At 38.8% G+C, this 16,223-nt stretch overlaps 2 long non-coding RNA genes across 2 annotated transcripts in view; both read left to right on the top strand.

Moving 5' to 3' along the window:
- LOC138931189 (uncharacterized) overlaps positions 1-16,223 on the top strand; it is a 67,777-nt gene that overhangs the window by 44,704 nt on the left and 6,850 nt on the right. The gene's annotated exons all lie outside the window — the stretch shown is intronic.
- LOC138931186 (uncharacterized) lies at positions 13,166-14,015 on the top strand. Its single transcript, XR_011446446.1, has 2 exons — positions 13,166-13,254; positions 13,865-14,015. It is a non-coding gene; the product is annotated as an uncharacterized lncRNA (long non-coding RNA).

The raw sequence follows: 16,223 nt of genomic DNA, 5'->3' as shown, positions 1-16,223 counted from the left end.
AAACAACAACAGTGACAACAATTTGAAGTCTTTATGCACTAAATCTACCACCTAGGCCCTCTTAGAGACAATTTATATAAGCTTCCTTTTTTTTTTTTTTCTTCTGTGTAAGGGCTGCTTCTTGTTTCATTGTTTTTTAATTTTGATTATTTGTTTTTGTTTAGTGATGTGTTTGGACTAATTATGTAGTGTCTATTTCCCCTGTACTGTGTGAGAATTGCAATCTATGCTTAGTTGTTTTTTTAAAATTCTTGTTCTTATTTTTATTTTTTTTTTAGTTTTACCAGTTTATTGCTACCAACCCATCACCCTCCACCCTCAGGCACGCATGCTCAGTCATGTCACCCCATGGACTGCAGCCCGCCAGGCTCCTCTGTCCATGGACTTTGTTCTTATTTTTAATTTCTTCTTTTCCTTGTCCTCACTTTTAAGCCTAGATACCTAGACTTAACCCTTGGGTTACCATAGTTTAGTGGTCAGCCAACTACTGGTCCAAGATCTTGTTTAAACACTTTGAGCTAGTAAGATTGTATATTTGTCAGGTCAAGTTGATTGATCACGTTGTTCAATCTTCTATATGCTTAACTGTTTTTTATTTGCCTTTCATGCCAATTACTGGGGGAGATGTGTATGAATCTCCCAATCTGATTGTGAATTTTTAAAATTTCTTCTTTTAGTTCTGTCACTTTTTATATATTTTCTGACTCTGTTATTTAGGGTACGTATAAATTTAAGATTGCTATCATTTCCTATTGAGTCAAATCTTCTGTCATTATGGAAAGTCCCTGTTTATAATGCCAGTTCCCTTAAACTCTATTCTGTTTGATATTCACATAGTTATCCTGATTTGTTGTTTGGATGATATTGTTTTGTTATTAGTTTATTTTTGACCATTTTGAATCATGTCATTTAAAATGTGTTTCTTACCAAAAAAATGAAATGTGTTTCTTGCAAGCAGTGTGTGGCTGACTTTTTCATAAATTGAACTATATTTTAAATTTGAATATTAATCCAATTGCTATAATTATTGACACATTAAAGTTTATATCTGCCATTCTTCTGTTTGTTTCCTGTCTGTCATATCTGTTGTTTCCTTTTTTTCCTTTTCTTGTCTACTTTTGGATTTATTAAGTTTCTTTTAAATAAACTTTTAATTTTGGAATAATTTTAGATTCACAGAAAAGTGGCAAAGTAATACAGAAAGTTTCCATACACCCTTAACTCAGTTTCAAATTCCTGTAATGCTATCATTTGTTGAAATTTTTAAAATAACATTGTTAACTAAACTTCAATGTTGTTCTTATTTCACTAGTTTTTCCCTTCATGTTCTTTATCTGCTTCAGGATCTTAGCATCACTACCACATTGCATTTAGTTATCCTGTCTTCTTAGTCTCCTCTAACTGGTGAAAGTTTCTCAGTGTTTGTTTTTCAAAACCTTAACAATCTTGAGCAGAATTTGTCATAATTAAGTAAAATATCCTTCAGTTTGGGTTTCTTTGATGTTTTTCTCATGATTAGATTGGGATATTGGGCTTTGGGAAAGAATACATCAGAGATGAAATGCCTTTCTAATTACATCATATCAAAGGGTACATGTTATCAACATGACTTATCATTGGTCACATTAACCTTGACCAAGGTGGTGCCTGTCAGGTTACTCCACAGTAAAGTTACTATTTTTTCCCCTTCCCATGCTCTATTATTTTAAAGTGAGTCACTAAGTATGATGGGTTTTTTATTATTCTAGTTTCCATCTTTTCAGAGAAGGCAATGGCAACCCATTCCAGTGTTCTTGCCTGGAGAATCCCAGGGACGGGGGAGCCTGGTGGGCTGCAGTCCATGGGGTCACACAGAGTCGGACACGACTGATGCGACTTAGCAGCAGCAGCAGCAGTAATACATTCTTTTTCTTAACCATTAAATATTTTTCTTCCAGTTTTATTGAGATAGAATGGATACATAGCACTGTATAAGTTTAAGGTGTGCAGCATAATGATTTGACTTACATACATCATGAAATGATTGTCACAATAAATTTATTGAACATCAATTATCTCATATAGATACAAAATTACAGAATTAGAAAAACACTTTTTTGTGTGTGTGATAAGAACTCTGAGGATTCACTGTTAACTAACTTTTGTACATACAGCAATGCTAATTGTATTTACCATGTTTACATTACATCCATAGTGTTTATTTGTCTTACAGCTGACAGCTTGTGCTTTTTGACTGCCTTTATCCAATTCCTTCTTTCCCCACCCCTTGCCTCTGGTAACCACAAATTTGACTTCTTTTTTCTATGAGTTTGTTTTTGAAGCATAATCGGCCTACTACACTATGTTACTGCCTGTTACACAGCATAGTGATTCGCTATTTTGGTACATTTCAAAACGATCACCAAGATAAGTCTAGTTATTGATATGATATGTCACCATACAAAGATATTAGAGTTATTGACTATATTCCTCACACTGTACATGTCATACCATGATGTTTATTTTGCAGATGGAAGTTTGTATCTCTTAATTTCCATCACCTGTTTCTTTTCCCCTCCCATCCCTCTCCCCTCTGGTAACAACTTGTTTGTTCTCTGTATCTATTACTGTTTCTGTTTTGGTATGTTTGTTTATGTATTTTGTTTTTTAATATTTGATAGATAAGTGAAATTATACAATATTTGTCTGTCTTTGTCTGACATTTCCCTTAGCATAATACTCTCTTGTTGTTGTTTAGTTGCTATATCGTGTACGACTCTTTTGCAACCCCATGGATTGTAGCCCACCAGGATCCTCTGTCCATGGGATTTCCCAGACAAGAATACTGAAATGTGTTGCCATTTCCACCTCCAGGGGATCTTGCTGACACAGGGATTGAACCTGCGACTCTTGCATTGGCAGGCAGATTCTTTACCACTGAGCCAGCAAGGAAGCCCATAATATCCTCTAGGTCCATCCATATTGTTGTAAATGGCAAGGCTTAATTCTTTTCTTGGCTGAGTAACACTCCATTGTGTGTATATATACACCCCACATCTTCTGTATCCATTCATCTGTCAATGCACAATCAGGCTGCTTCTGTGTCTTGGCTATTTTAAATAATGCCACAATAAACAGAAGGTGCATAGATCTTTCCTAATTAATGTTTTGTTTTCATCAGATAAATACCTAGAAGTGGAATTACTGGATTGTATGATAGTTCTACTTTTAATTTTTTGAGGAATCTCCATACTATTTTCTATAGTGGCTTCACCAATTTACATTCCCATCAACAGTGCAAAAGGGTTCCCTTTTCTCCATGACCTTGGCAACACTTGTTACTTGTTGTCTTTTTTGATAAAAGCCATTCTGACAGGTGTAAGTTGTAATTTCTTTGTGATTTTGATTAGCATTTCCTGAATGATTAGTGACGACTTCCCAGGTGGCTCAGTGGTAAAGAATCCGCCTGCCAATGCAGGAGACACAGGTTCAATCCCTGGGTCAGGAAACTTCCCTGGAGAAGGAAATGGCAACCCATTCCAGTATTCTTGCCTTGGAAATCCCATGGACAGAGGAGCCAGGTGGGCTATAGTCCACAGGGTCACAAAGAGTTGGACATGACTGAAGTGACTGAGCGCCCACGCACACATGGTGACTGGTGATATTGAGTGTCTTTCCATGTGCTTGCTGGCCATCTGTATGTCTTCTTTGGAAAACTGTTTACTCAGATCCTCTACCTATTTTTCAATCAGGTTGTTTGTTTTTTTTTTGATGTTGAGTTACATTAATTCTTTGTATGTTTTGGATATTAACCCCTTATCTGATATATTGCTTGAAAATATCTTCTCCCATTCAGTAGGTGGCCTTTGCTGCTTGATAGTTTCCTTCACTATGCAAAAACCTTTTAGTTTGATGTAGTCCCATTTGTTTAATTTTGCTTTCATTTCCCTTGCCTGAGGAAATATCCGCAAAAAAAAAAAATTACTAAGACTGATGTCAAAGAGCTTACTGCTTTTTTTGTTTTTAAGAAGTTTTATGGTTTCAGGTCTTACATTTAAGTTTTAAACTGTTTTGAATTTATTTTTTCATATGGTGTGAGAAAGTAGTCCAGTTTGATTCCTTAGCACGTAGCTGTCCAGTTTTCCCAATACCAGTTACTGAAGAGGTTGTTTTTTTTCCCTATTGTATATTCTTGCCTCCAATATTGTAGATTGATTGCCCGTATAAGCGTGGGTTCATTTCTGGGCACTGTATTCTATCCCATTGATATTTGTGTCTGTTTTGTACTAGTATCATACTGTTTTGATGACTGTAACTGTTGTATAGTTCGAAATCAGGGACCGTCATACCTTCAGTTTTGTTATTCTTTCTTAAAGTTGTTTTGTCTATCCAGGGTAATTTTTGTTTCCATAAACATTTTAGAATTATTTATTCTGCTTCTGTGAAAAATGTCATTGGTATTTGATAGGGATTACATTGAATCTGTAGGTTGCCTTGGGTAATATGATCATTTTGACAATATTAATTCTTCCAATCTATGAGCACAGTACATCTTTCCATTCATTTGAGTCCTCTTCAATTTCTTTCATCAGTACCTTATACTTTTCCAAGTACAGTTCTTTTACCTCTTTAGGTAGGTAAAAGATATCGCAGATATCTTATTCTTTTTGATGCAACTGTAAATGGAATTGTTTTCTTAATTTCTCTCTCTGATTATTTGTTGTTAGTGTATAGAAATGTCTCAGATTTCCGTGCATTAATTTTGTATCTTGCAACTTTGCTAAGTTCATCATGAATTCTAGTAATTTATTGGTGGCATCTTTAGGATTTCTATGTATAGTATAATGTCATCTGAAGATAGTGACAGTTTTAATTCTTCTTTCCCAATTTAGACTCCTTTTATTTCTTTTTCTTGTTTGCTATAGCTAGGCCTTCCAATATTATGTTGAATAAAAGTGATGAGAATGGACATCCTTGTCTTGTTCCTGATCTTACAGGAAATGCTTTCAGCTTTTCACTGTTGAGTATAATGTTAGCTGTGGGTTGGTCATATATAGCCTTTATTATGCTGAGGTATGTTCTCTCTATACCTTCTTTGTTGAGAGGTGTTTTTTTTTTAACTGATTATATTTTATTTTTTTTCTGTGCTGGGTCTTCGTTGCTGCACAAGCTTTTCTCTAGTTCTGGACAGCAGGGCCTACTCTCTAGCTGAAGTGTGCAAATTTCTCAGTGCAGTAGTTTCTCTTATTGTGGAGCAGGGCCTGTAGGGCACTCAGGCTTTGGTGGTTGTAGCACGTGAGCTCAGTAGTTGTGGCCCCCAAGCTGTAGAGCACAGCCTCAATAGTTGTGAGACACAGCCTTAGTTGCTCACGGCATGTGGGATCATCCCAGATCAGGGATCGAACCTGTGTCTCCTGCATTGGCAGGTGGATTCTTTACCACTGAGCCACCAGAGAACCCAAGAGAGCTGTTTATTTTTGCTTTTTATTTTTTTTAATCATAAATTGATGTTTAATTTTGTTGAAAGCTTTTTCTATATCAAGATGATCACATGATTTTTTCCTTCAATTTGTTAATATGGTGTATCACATTAATTGATTTATGGATATTAAACCATCTTTGCAGTCCTGGAATAAATTTCAGAATATTTGCATCTATGTTCATCAGTTATATTGGCTTGCAATTTTCTGTGTTTGTGATACCTTTGGTTTTGGTGTCACATATATATATGAAAATTTTAAATTACTGATTTCTTAAGTTCAAATGCATTTTAATTCCTGCATTTTTACTCCCTCTTCCTGCACCATTTAACATTTTTAATGTCATATTTTACATGTTTGTTGTTTTGTGTATTCCTTAATTATTTGCTGTGGATATAGATGATTTTATTACCTTTGTTTAATACCTTCCTAATACTTTTATACATGGTTGATTTTCTACCTTTAACTATATATTTGCCTTTACTGATGAAATTTTTCCATTCATAATTTTCATGTTTCTTTTTCCTGTAGAGAAGTCCCTTTAACTTTTATTATAAAGCTGGTTTGATGATGCTGAACTCTTAGTATTTGCTTCTCTGACAAATTTTTGATCTCTCCAGCAAGTCTGAATAAAAGCCTTGCCAGGTAGGGTATTCTTGATTGTAGACTTTTCCCCTCCATCACTTTAAATATATCATGCCACTCCCTTCTTGCCTGCAGAGTTTCTACTGAAAAGTCAGTCGATAGCCTTGTGAGAGTTCCCTTGTATATAATTTGTGCTTTTTCCTTGCTGTTTTTAATATTCCCTATCTTTAATTTTTTGTCATTTTAATTATACTGTAATTATAGTATAGTCCTCTTTGGTTTGATCCTGTTTGGAACTCTCCATGCTTCCTGTATTGGGATGTCTCTTTTCTTTCCCAAGTTAAGGAAATTTTTAGTTTATTATGCCTTCAAATATGTTCTGGCCCTTTCTCTCTTCTCTTTTTGGGACCTTATAATGCAAATATTAGTATGCTTGATGTTGTCCCAGAAGTCTCTTAAACTGCCCTCATTTCTTTTTATTCTTTATTCTTTTTTCTGTTCAGCATCCATGATTTCCACTACTCTGTCTTCCAGTTTAGTGATCCGTACCTCTGTATCATCTAATCTACCATGGATTCCTCCTCCCAATGTATAATTTATTTCAGTTATTGTATCTCTGTTTGGCTCTTTTTTATATTTTATAACACTTTGTCAAAATTTCTAACTTCTCATTCTGTTCATCTAATCTTTTCCTGATTTTTTTAACATCTTTACAATAATTGCCTTGAACTCTTTATTGGGTAGATTGCTTATTCCACCACTTAGTTCTTCTTCTGGGGTTTTATCTTGTTCTTTCATTTGGAAAATATTCTCCTGTTGCCTCATTTTGCCTAAGTTGTTTTTATTTCTGTGTATTTGGTAGGTTGGTTATGCTTCCAGACCTTAGATAAGTGACCTTTTGTAGAAGGCATCCTATGTGTTCTAACAGCACAATCCTCTCTGTTCACCAGAGCTATATGCTCTAGGAATGCCTCTTATATGGGCTGCATGGGTCCTTCTGTTGTGCTGAGCTATACTGTTATGCATGGTCTGGTGGATGTGTCTGCCCCTACTCTGGTTAGTTACTGCTGTGCCTGGTGCAAAGGCTTGCTAGCCTTGGGTGGGTGGCATCAGGTCATAAGGTGACTTTCTGCAGGGCCCCGAGTGTCCTGGATCTAGTGTCAGCCCACTTGTGTGTTCGACCAGATTCCAGAGCAACTGTCTGAGGGGCCCAAGCTGTCCCAGAGCTGGTGTTCAGGCCTTCTGTGGTGGGGCTAGTTCCTGACATGGCAGGCTGCATGGCTGTGGTAGTCTTGAGGCTGATGCCTGACCATTGGTGGGTGAGATCAGGTCTTAGGTCGAGTGTTGGCCTACTGGTGGGCAAAGCTGGTCCTGGTGTCTCTGGATGCAAGGCCCAGGTGCCCTGGAGCTGGAGCTGGCATCAGTACACTGGTGGGCGAGACTGAAGCTGGTGTCCTAGGACTAGTGTTAGCTCACTGGAGGGTGGAGTTGGTCCCAGGGTTTCTGGCTGCAGGGTCCTAATGGTCCCAAAGTGGTTTGACCTGCTGGTTGGTGGGGCTAGGCCCAGGAGGTCCTGGAGCTGGTGCCTGCCCACTAGTGGGTGAGGCTGGTCCCAAGGCTAGTGCTGGCCCAGTGGTAGGCTGAACTGGATCACAAGTTCTCTGGTTGCAGGGCCCTGGATGTCTCAGGGCTTAGGCCGGTGCACTGGTGTGCAGGGCTGTGTCTGGGTCCTCTAGTGAATGGGACCCTGTCCTGTGGCAGCTGTGGGTTCAGGAGGTCTTAAGCCAGCAGGCCCACTGGTGGGTGTGGCTATGTTCCTGCCAGGCTAGTTGCTTGGCCTGAGTTGTCCTAGTACTGGGTGCTGACAGGCTGGTAACAAGCTGGAGGGAGGATCCCCAAATGGGTCTTGCCTGCACTAGAATCCTTATGATAGCATGAGCTCCCCTAAATTGCTGCCATCAGTGTCTGTGTCCCCAGGGTGAGCTGCAGCTGCCCCCTGCCTTTTCAGAAGGTGCTCCAAGATCAGCAGGTAGGTCCCATTCAGGCTTCTTTCAAATTACTTCTGCCCTGGGTCCCGGAATCGATGAAATTTTGTCTGTGCCCTTTATGAATGAATAGAATCTCTACTTCCCACAGCCCTCTGGCTCTACTGAAATTAAACTCTGCTTTTCTTCAAAGCAAGATGTTCTGGGGATTGCCTTCTCTGTGCAGGACCCTTGGACTTGGGAGCCCGATGTGGGGCTCAGATCCTTCACTCCTTTAGGAGAACCTCTGCAATTCTTATTATCCTCTCTGCTGCATCTCTGCCCCTCCTACCCATCTCATTGTGGTTTCTTCTTTACAGCTTTAGTTTTAGAAGATCTTTTCTGTGAGTCTCCAGGTCTTTCTCATCAATAGTTGCTCTGTGAATAGTTGTCATTTTTGTGTGGGAGGAGGTGAACTTGGGGGTTTCCTACTCTGTCAGCTTGGCCACTCTCCTAGCAACACTTTCTTTTATTACTCTTTTAGTTGTTAACCTAGAAAATTACAACATGCATTCTTGACTAAAGCCTACCTGCAATTAGTACTTTTAGCACTGCTTAGTGTAAGCACCTTTCAACATTTTAAGTTACTTCATTCCCTTTTAAGTTGAGTTATTGTCATGTGCAGTTAATGTCATAAATTTTAATTCACTGGGTTTTAAAACCCAGACATTAAAAAAAAATTGAAACAATCTCAAACCTACAGAACAGTTTCAAGTACACTACAAAAACTTTTTTCCCTGAACCTTTTATGTGTAAGTCACTGACATGATTTCAAAATATTTCCATGTGTATTTCAAAGAAAGCAAAGACCATTCTAATATAACAATCAAATCAGAAAATTAACATTGATACATCATTAATATCCAGTATTCAAATCTCGTTCAAGTTGCTGGTTTTGCCAATAATATCCTTTATAGCCAAAGAATACAATTCAGAACAAAGCACTGCATTTTTAGTCATGTCCATTTAGTGTTCTTCAACCTGAAACGGTTCCTCTCTTTCCTTGACTTTCATGACCTTGACATTTGAGGATTATTATTTTGTAAATGTCCCGGTTATTTCATAAAACGTCCCACAACCTGGGTTTATCTCGTATATCCTCATGATCATATTAGTTTACAATTTTTTGGCAGGAATATCACTGAAGTGATGCTTTGATCTTTCATTACATTAAGGTGGTATCTTCTGGGCTATACACATCTATTTAGCCCCAGTTCCTAATCAAACTACTTATTCATTCATTCAGATCAATATGGACTCACAATTTCTTACTTTATTCAGTGGGTTTTAATCTAATACTATCATTATTTACTGTAATTTTCAAATTTAGCCAGTGGGAACCCTTTTAGGGAACTTCTGTGTCCTGCTGATGTTTCCCCATCTTTCTTTGGGCAATTCTCTACTTCTAGGGACAAAAACACATTTCGGGCTGCTTATTCTCAGTCCATAGTTTACACCGGGCTTCACTCTTGATGTTGTAAACAAGGGATTTATTTTTTGCTCTGGCAAGCGCTCAGGGTAGGGATGGATCATCTTAATTAGATTAGAGACTGAGACTGACCTTCAGTCTTATGAGGGTTGATCAATTTCCCATTCCCTTTTACCTCTGCTAAGTCACGTCAGTCGTGTCCGACTCTGTGTGACCCCATAGATGGCAGCCCACTAGGCTCCTCCGTCCCCTAGGTAATGGCTATTTGGGGGAATCAGCTGAAATTCTGTGGTGTTTATCAGGGCTCCTCCTCCTTCATGGGCACTCCAGTCTTAGCCCTCCCCTCTCCACTCCCCTCTTTTACCCCTCTCTGGTCCATGATGTCTCTGAAGTCTCTCCTTGGCTTCTCAGACTCCCAACCACTGTTTTCTGCTTGGGTTATTAGCTTCTCAGTTAACAGCTTTCAGACTGGCAAATGCCCTAAAAGCAAAAATGCAGCCAGATGTCTGGCTCATTTCTCTCTATCTAGATTCTCCAGAATCTTGCACTCTCAATTCCTTGCTGCCTTGCTGGCCCTTCGAAATGACCAAAAAAATGTTTTTCATATGTTGATCAGCTTTTGTAGTTGTTCTCAGTGAGATGGTTAGTCTGAAACAAGTTGTTTCACCACTGACAAAAGCAGAAATTGCATTAAACTCATAAGAGATCACTCTGGCTATTGTTAAGGTGGGGCAAGAATGGAAATAAGGACACTAGGTAGGAGGCTTGATAAGATGATGGTTTGGACACATGTGAAAATAGAGGTGTAAGAGAATGGATGTAGATTGAGAGATGAGTGAAAAGAAGTAGAGGGAACTATGGGAAACTAATCTCTTTATCTTGCAAAGTGCAGGGAGGGAGGGAAATACCTCTGGTTTGGTCAAATAATACAGTATACTAACACATATATATGGAATTTAGGAAGATGGCAATGACGACCCTGTATGCAAGACAGGAAAAAAGACACAGATGTGTATAACGGACTTTTGGACTCAGAGGGAGAGGGAGAGGGTGGGATGATTTGGGAGAATGGCATTCTAACATGTATACTATCATGTAAGAATTGAATCGCCAGTCTATGTCTGACGCAGGATACAGCATGCTTGGGGCTGGTGCATGGGGATGACCCAGAGAGATGTTATGGGGAGGGAGGTGGGAGGGGGGTTCATGTTTGGGAACGCATGTAAGAATTAAAGATTTTAAAATTTAAAAAATAAAAAAATAAAAAAAAAATAAATGAAGTGTAACCTATAATGAATCACTATATTATACACCTGAAATTAATATTGTAAATCAACTATACTTCAAAAAAAAAGAAATATATGTTTAAGCATATTATTTAAAGTAAAAAGGATAATCATTAGAGGAAATAATAATAATGTGAAAATTATATTGCAAAGATGGATGGGAAGTGGGAGAGGTGGAAGTGAACTTAATCTTCATCCTTTCATTGCACTATGTAATAAGTAATGTCAAAGAAGAAATATAGAGAAGGGGACAAATGTGAAGAATTTTTAGGAGATAAGATTTGCAGGGCTTGGTGATTGATTTAATTTAGTGAATAAGGAAGGAGGGGAGGCAAAGCTGATCTGTAGATTTCTTGCCTTGAGTGATTGGATGCATGTGGCATTACAACTGAGGTAAGGAAAATGGAGGAGTATCTAGTTCCAGAGAAAATTATAAACTCAGTTTTAGTTGTATGTGGTGCATTGTGGTTGAGAATGTATAGTTAGGTACACACACACACTCACACACACACACAAACACACACACATGTGGTCGAAGTTCCTTACCACAATAAAGTTAAAAAGAAAATTAACTGTAAAACTATAGCAAAAAAAATATCTGACCACTTGGAAATTTATAATGACTTGTCTAAGAACACTTGGATTAAAGTGGAAGTGAAACAAATTGCAAAATGTTTATAGATACATGATACTTAGAGCAAAAAAAGAAAAGAACCCATGCTACTGTTAAAGATAAATATCTTTGCTTTGTAGACCTCTGCTATAGACTGAATGTTTGTGTCCCCCACAAATGCATATGTTGGAATCTAACCCCCAAGGTGATGATATTAGGAGACGGGACCTTTGGGAGGTGCTTAAGTCATTGGGTGGGTGCCATCATGAATAGGATTAGTGCCCTAGAGAATTCCTTGGCAGTCCACTGGTGATTGATTTAGGACTGCTTTCACTGCTGTGACTGGGGTTCAATCCCTGTTCCATACCTGGTTGGGGAACTAAGATTCTGAAAGCCATGTGGCACAAACAAACAAAAGTATTAGTACCCTTATGAAAGACTCCAGAGAGCTCCCTTGCCCCTTCCACCATGTGAGAATGCAGTGAAAAGATGTTAACTGTCTAGGAAGCAGGTTCCCACCAGACACTGGATATACTACCTCCCTGTCTTGGATTTCCCAACCTCCAGAACTGTCAGAAATAAGTGTTGGTTGTTTAAAAGTCCCTCAGTTTATGATATTTTGCTATAGCAGCACTGATGGCCCTAGACAACCTCATTGATAACTACAGCTGGATTTCTGTACACAGAATGGACCAAGGAGATGAGCCTTACCCCTTCTGTGATGCTAAGTGAGGACCGTGTTTATCTGATAGTGCCACACATTTCATTCTGTCTGGCATTCATTTATAACCCTCAGCAATAACTCCCTCTCCCAGTAACCTTGATGTAAATTGGCTTCATACTCTAACAGAACTTGGGGATGTTGATATGCTCAACTATAGCATCCCAATGTTTCCATAGTAACTAATGCACAACCAGGGGGAAAAGATGGAAAATAAATGAGAAGAGCATTTTAACAAAATAAGTGAGGGGCGAAGAGCCTTTAGACATGTGATTACCTCTTATTTAGGAATATGAAGATATTCATCTCCTTAATAATGGGGTTATAAAAGTTGTTACAATGAAACATGTCAGTAGCCATTTATATTCCATTTTTCTCTATAATCATCACCATTGAAAGCATTTAAATGCTTTTTTTGCCCAATAATGCTGTAGAAAGTGAGTTAGAAGGACATGGTTGCTGTTCTGTGAGTGTGCAATCAGGATGAGACAGGTTAGGCCAATGTTCATAGTCCAGCCTGCCAGACAGAGCTTTGCCCCTGTGAATATTGGGAGGAGTGTGTACTCAAAGCAGTTTATTCAATCCTGTGGAATTTGTTTGCTTTAATGCAAGGCTTTGCTAGCAACTCAACACTCTCCTGGTTAAAGATTCCCAGTATAGTTGCTGCCCCTCCTCCTTTCTTATTCTACCAGTTGACTTTTCTCATTCTTCCCTAACATCCTTATTCTTCCTTTTCCAAATGCATTCTATGCACCATCTTGACCAACTCCAAAACAATCGGTTCACTTTGCCTTTTGGCCAGTTGTAGTGTTCTCAATGTGTGTATATATGTAGGTAAATACTTTGAATATTTAATCCTGAATATTCATTGGAAGAACTGATGCTGAAGCTGAAACTCTAATACTTTGGCCACTTGATGCGAAGAGCCAACTTATTGGAAAAGACCCTGGTGCTGGGAACGATTGAAGGCAGGAGGAAAAGGGGACTACAGAGGATGAGATGGTTGGATGGTATAATTGACTCAATGGACATGAGTTTGAGCAAGCTCCAGGAGATAGTGAAGGACAGGGAAGCCTGGTGTGCTGCAGTTCATAGGATCACAAAGAGTCGGACATGACTGAGCGACTAAACAACAAGGTAGATACATGTTCCCTATATCTCCAATAAACTGATAATTTCCTAAAATATGAAGCAGTCTGTTTTAGTGTTAAACCAGTTGTTAAGATCTGAATTGTGTCCCTCCAACTCAATTCACATGTTTTTAAAAATTAATTGTTTATTTATTTTTGGCTGCGCTGGGTCTTCATTCCTGCACAGACTTTCTCTAGTTGTGGTGAGTGGGAGCTACTGTGGTGAATTGCAGTGTTTGGGCTTCTCATTGCCATGGCCTCTCTTTTCAGCTCCTAGGCTTTACAGCACAGGCTCAGCAGTTGTAGCATGTGGGTTTAGTAGCCCCATAGCATGTGGAATCTTACCAGACCAGGGGTTGAACACATATGCCCTGCACTGGCAGACAAATTTTAAACCACCGAACCACCAGAGAAGTCCCTCAGTTCACATATTGAAGCCCTAACCTTCACTGTGACTATATTTGGAGACAGGGCCTCTAAGGAGGTAATAAAGGTTAAGTGAGGTCATAAGGGTGGGACTCTAGTCTAATAGGACTAGCATCCTTATAAAAAGAGGAAGAAAGACCAGATCTCTCCCTGCCCCTGAACCTCCCTTTCTTTCTCTTTCTGCATGCCAGAGAGGAAAAGACCACGTAAGCACACAGCAAGAAGACAGCTGTCTGCAAGTCAGGAAGAGAGCTCTCACCAGGAACCTAATCAAGCTGGCACCTTGATCTGGGACTTCTAGCCTCTAGAATTCTAAGAAAATAAATTTCTGTGTTTACACAACCCAGTCTATGTATTTTGTTACGGCAGACCGAGCAGACGAACATACCAGAGTGACATATACAACCAATTAAACTGTGATCATGTAAGAACAGACTTTGTAAGATTGAAGAGATACCTTTTTAAATTTTAGAATAGCAGAGATCACATTTCTAGAGATAAATATAATAACTAATGGGATATTATTCAACCCAGAACAGAAACACGGAGTGTAGAAGGGCAGAGGTAGGCTGAATCGCTCTAGGTAGTTAGATAGCCTGGTTTAGCTGATTCGGCTTGGCCTGATTCTGCTGATTCGGCTTGGCCTGATTCCTTCCCCATTTAGAAGAGAAGTTAAGAAGCACACTCCAGTATTCTTTTTTTTTAAAAACACATTGATATCACCTTTAGAAAATTAGTCTTCAGGTTACCTTCTATGCAAAAGATTTCAAGGGTTAAAAGCAAGACGTGACAGGAGCAGCCAGTGGGGAAGAGGTTCCTCAGTGGGAATGAAAGTCAATTTCCTGGAGTTTCCAGGGGAAGATACATCAGAAGAGTAAAGACTATTTATCTTGGATGGCCAGAGATCTGGTAGACATTCTTAAGTCCAGAAGGATCTTAGAAGTCAGATAAAAAAAGGAGTATATCTTCATACTAGAGGCTGTTTGGACAAGAGACGTTTCTATTTTGTTTCGTTTTTAACTTGTGACGTTTGGTTTTGCAGTCCCTGGGTAATGTGGAAATTTTCAGGAAATGAAGTTCTCAATAAAGCATTCTCTCATCCCAAGGGATTTGGTCTCTATCATCATTATATCCTAATTAAAACAAGGCAGAGACTATTTATTCCTGGATAGAATGGCCTTCTCTTGTCGTCTACAACCAACACAGAGTGCTAAAAGCTCCTGGCCAATCAGTTACATATCATTAAAATGTAATTAAAATTTTGTCACTGCATTTTTTCAGACCTCTAAATATCCTTAAAATTAATGCTTTAGTGAGGTAGATGAACATTATAGTTCACTATAGCCAATTTTCTTCTGCCTATTTCAGGGCAATTTAAAGAAAAATCATATCAACAGGGAACATATCTTTGCAGACATTAGTTTCTTTTTAGTTTTTTTCTCGGTGTGGGATTCAGTCTAACAGGTTGTCTGAATATATACATAATACTTCAGTTCTGAATATAAGAGATGGGATAATTTTATATCCATTTGTGGCTGGGTAGAGGTTTGGCTTGAAATCCAAGTACTGTAATTTTGTACAGTATATTGATGTAAAAATTAATTAAAATTTCTGTATAGGTAATATATGCACATGGAGCAAAATTTCAAAGCAGTAAGAGAGTGTATACTGAAAATTCTCTCCCACCTTTATACAAGTTCTCCGGTTTCTACCCCTGAAGGCGAGCACTGTTACCAGTCTCTTGTGTTTGCTTTTATAGATCTTCCACAGTGCATTGATGGTGGAACAGATCTTTCCCCTTCTCTAGCTGGCACTCAGTACCGGCAGCATGAAAATGCTGTGCTTTGAGGTGGAAAGTGATGCTCTAAGTAGTAGCATGGAACAGTGACTGCCCGTGTTCCTTCTCACATTTCTCCTGGAAACCATATACTCAAAGCAGATCACATTTGTCCAAACCACTTCTAACTGGACATAACACTAACACAGATGCATTTATCAGAAATACACAGCAACAGGAACAGCTAACAGATCATACATTAAATATTTACTTAGTTATGTATGTGAACAAGTAGATGCTTTTGCTAGCTGTCAAGCGGCTTCTGTTTTTATGCAGTGTGGACTCAGTCAGAGATTGTTCACTCTTTTCCAAGGAGATGGAGAAGGTGTCATCAGAGAGGTCCTGTGTAAATGACAGAAGGGAGAAACTTGCCTCAAAGGTGCAGAAAAGGCATTCCAGCACGAGTTGTGGTCTGGGGGAAATCTTGAGATGGGAGTCTGGGATAAAAGAAAGAAGGAAATGTTGAATGGTGATTTATGAAGAGCTGAGAAGATGGATTGAACTGGCTGGATGAGGCAGTGCAGTGAGAGTGAGGAAATATGGGATGAATGGCCATTTGCCTTTGTTTGTAGTGAAGTTTTATATAAGGATCTATGGGCAGAGGTCAGTCAGTCCCTCTATACTTACTATGCCCTCCATGTTCCTAGCACTGCCATCATTCAGTCCAGAATTTTTCTCTCACAGAGGCATCAAAGAATAGATTGTAGAATAGT

The sequence above is a fragment of the Ovis canadensis genome, chromosome X (genome assembly GCF_042477335.2).
Source record: "Ovis canadensis isolate MfBH-ARS-UI-01 breed Bighorn chromosome X, ARS-UI_OviCan_v2, whole genome shotgun sequence".
NCBI classification, from domain to species: Eukaryota; Metazoa; Chordata; class Mammalia; order Artiodactyla; family Bovidae; genus Ovis; species Ovis canadensis.
This window is presented reverse-complemented; position numbering and strand designations above follow the sequence as displayed.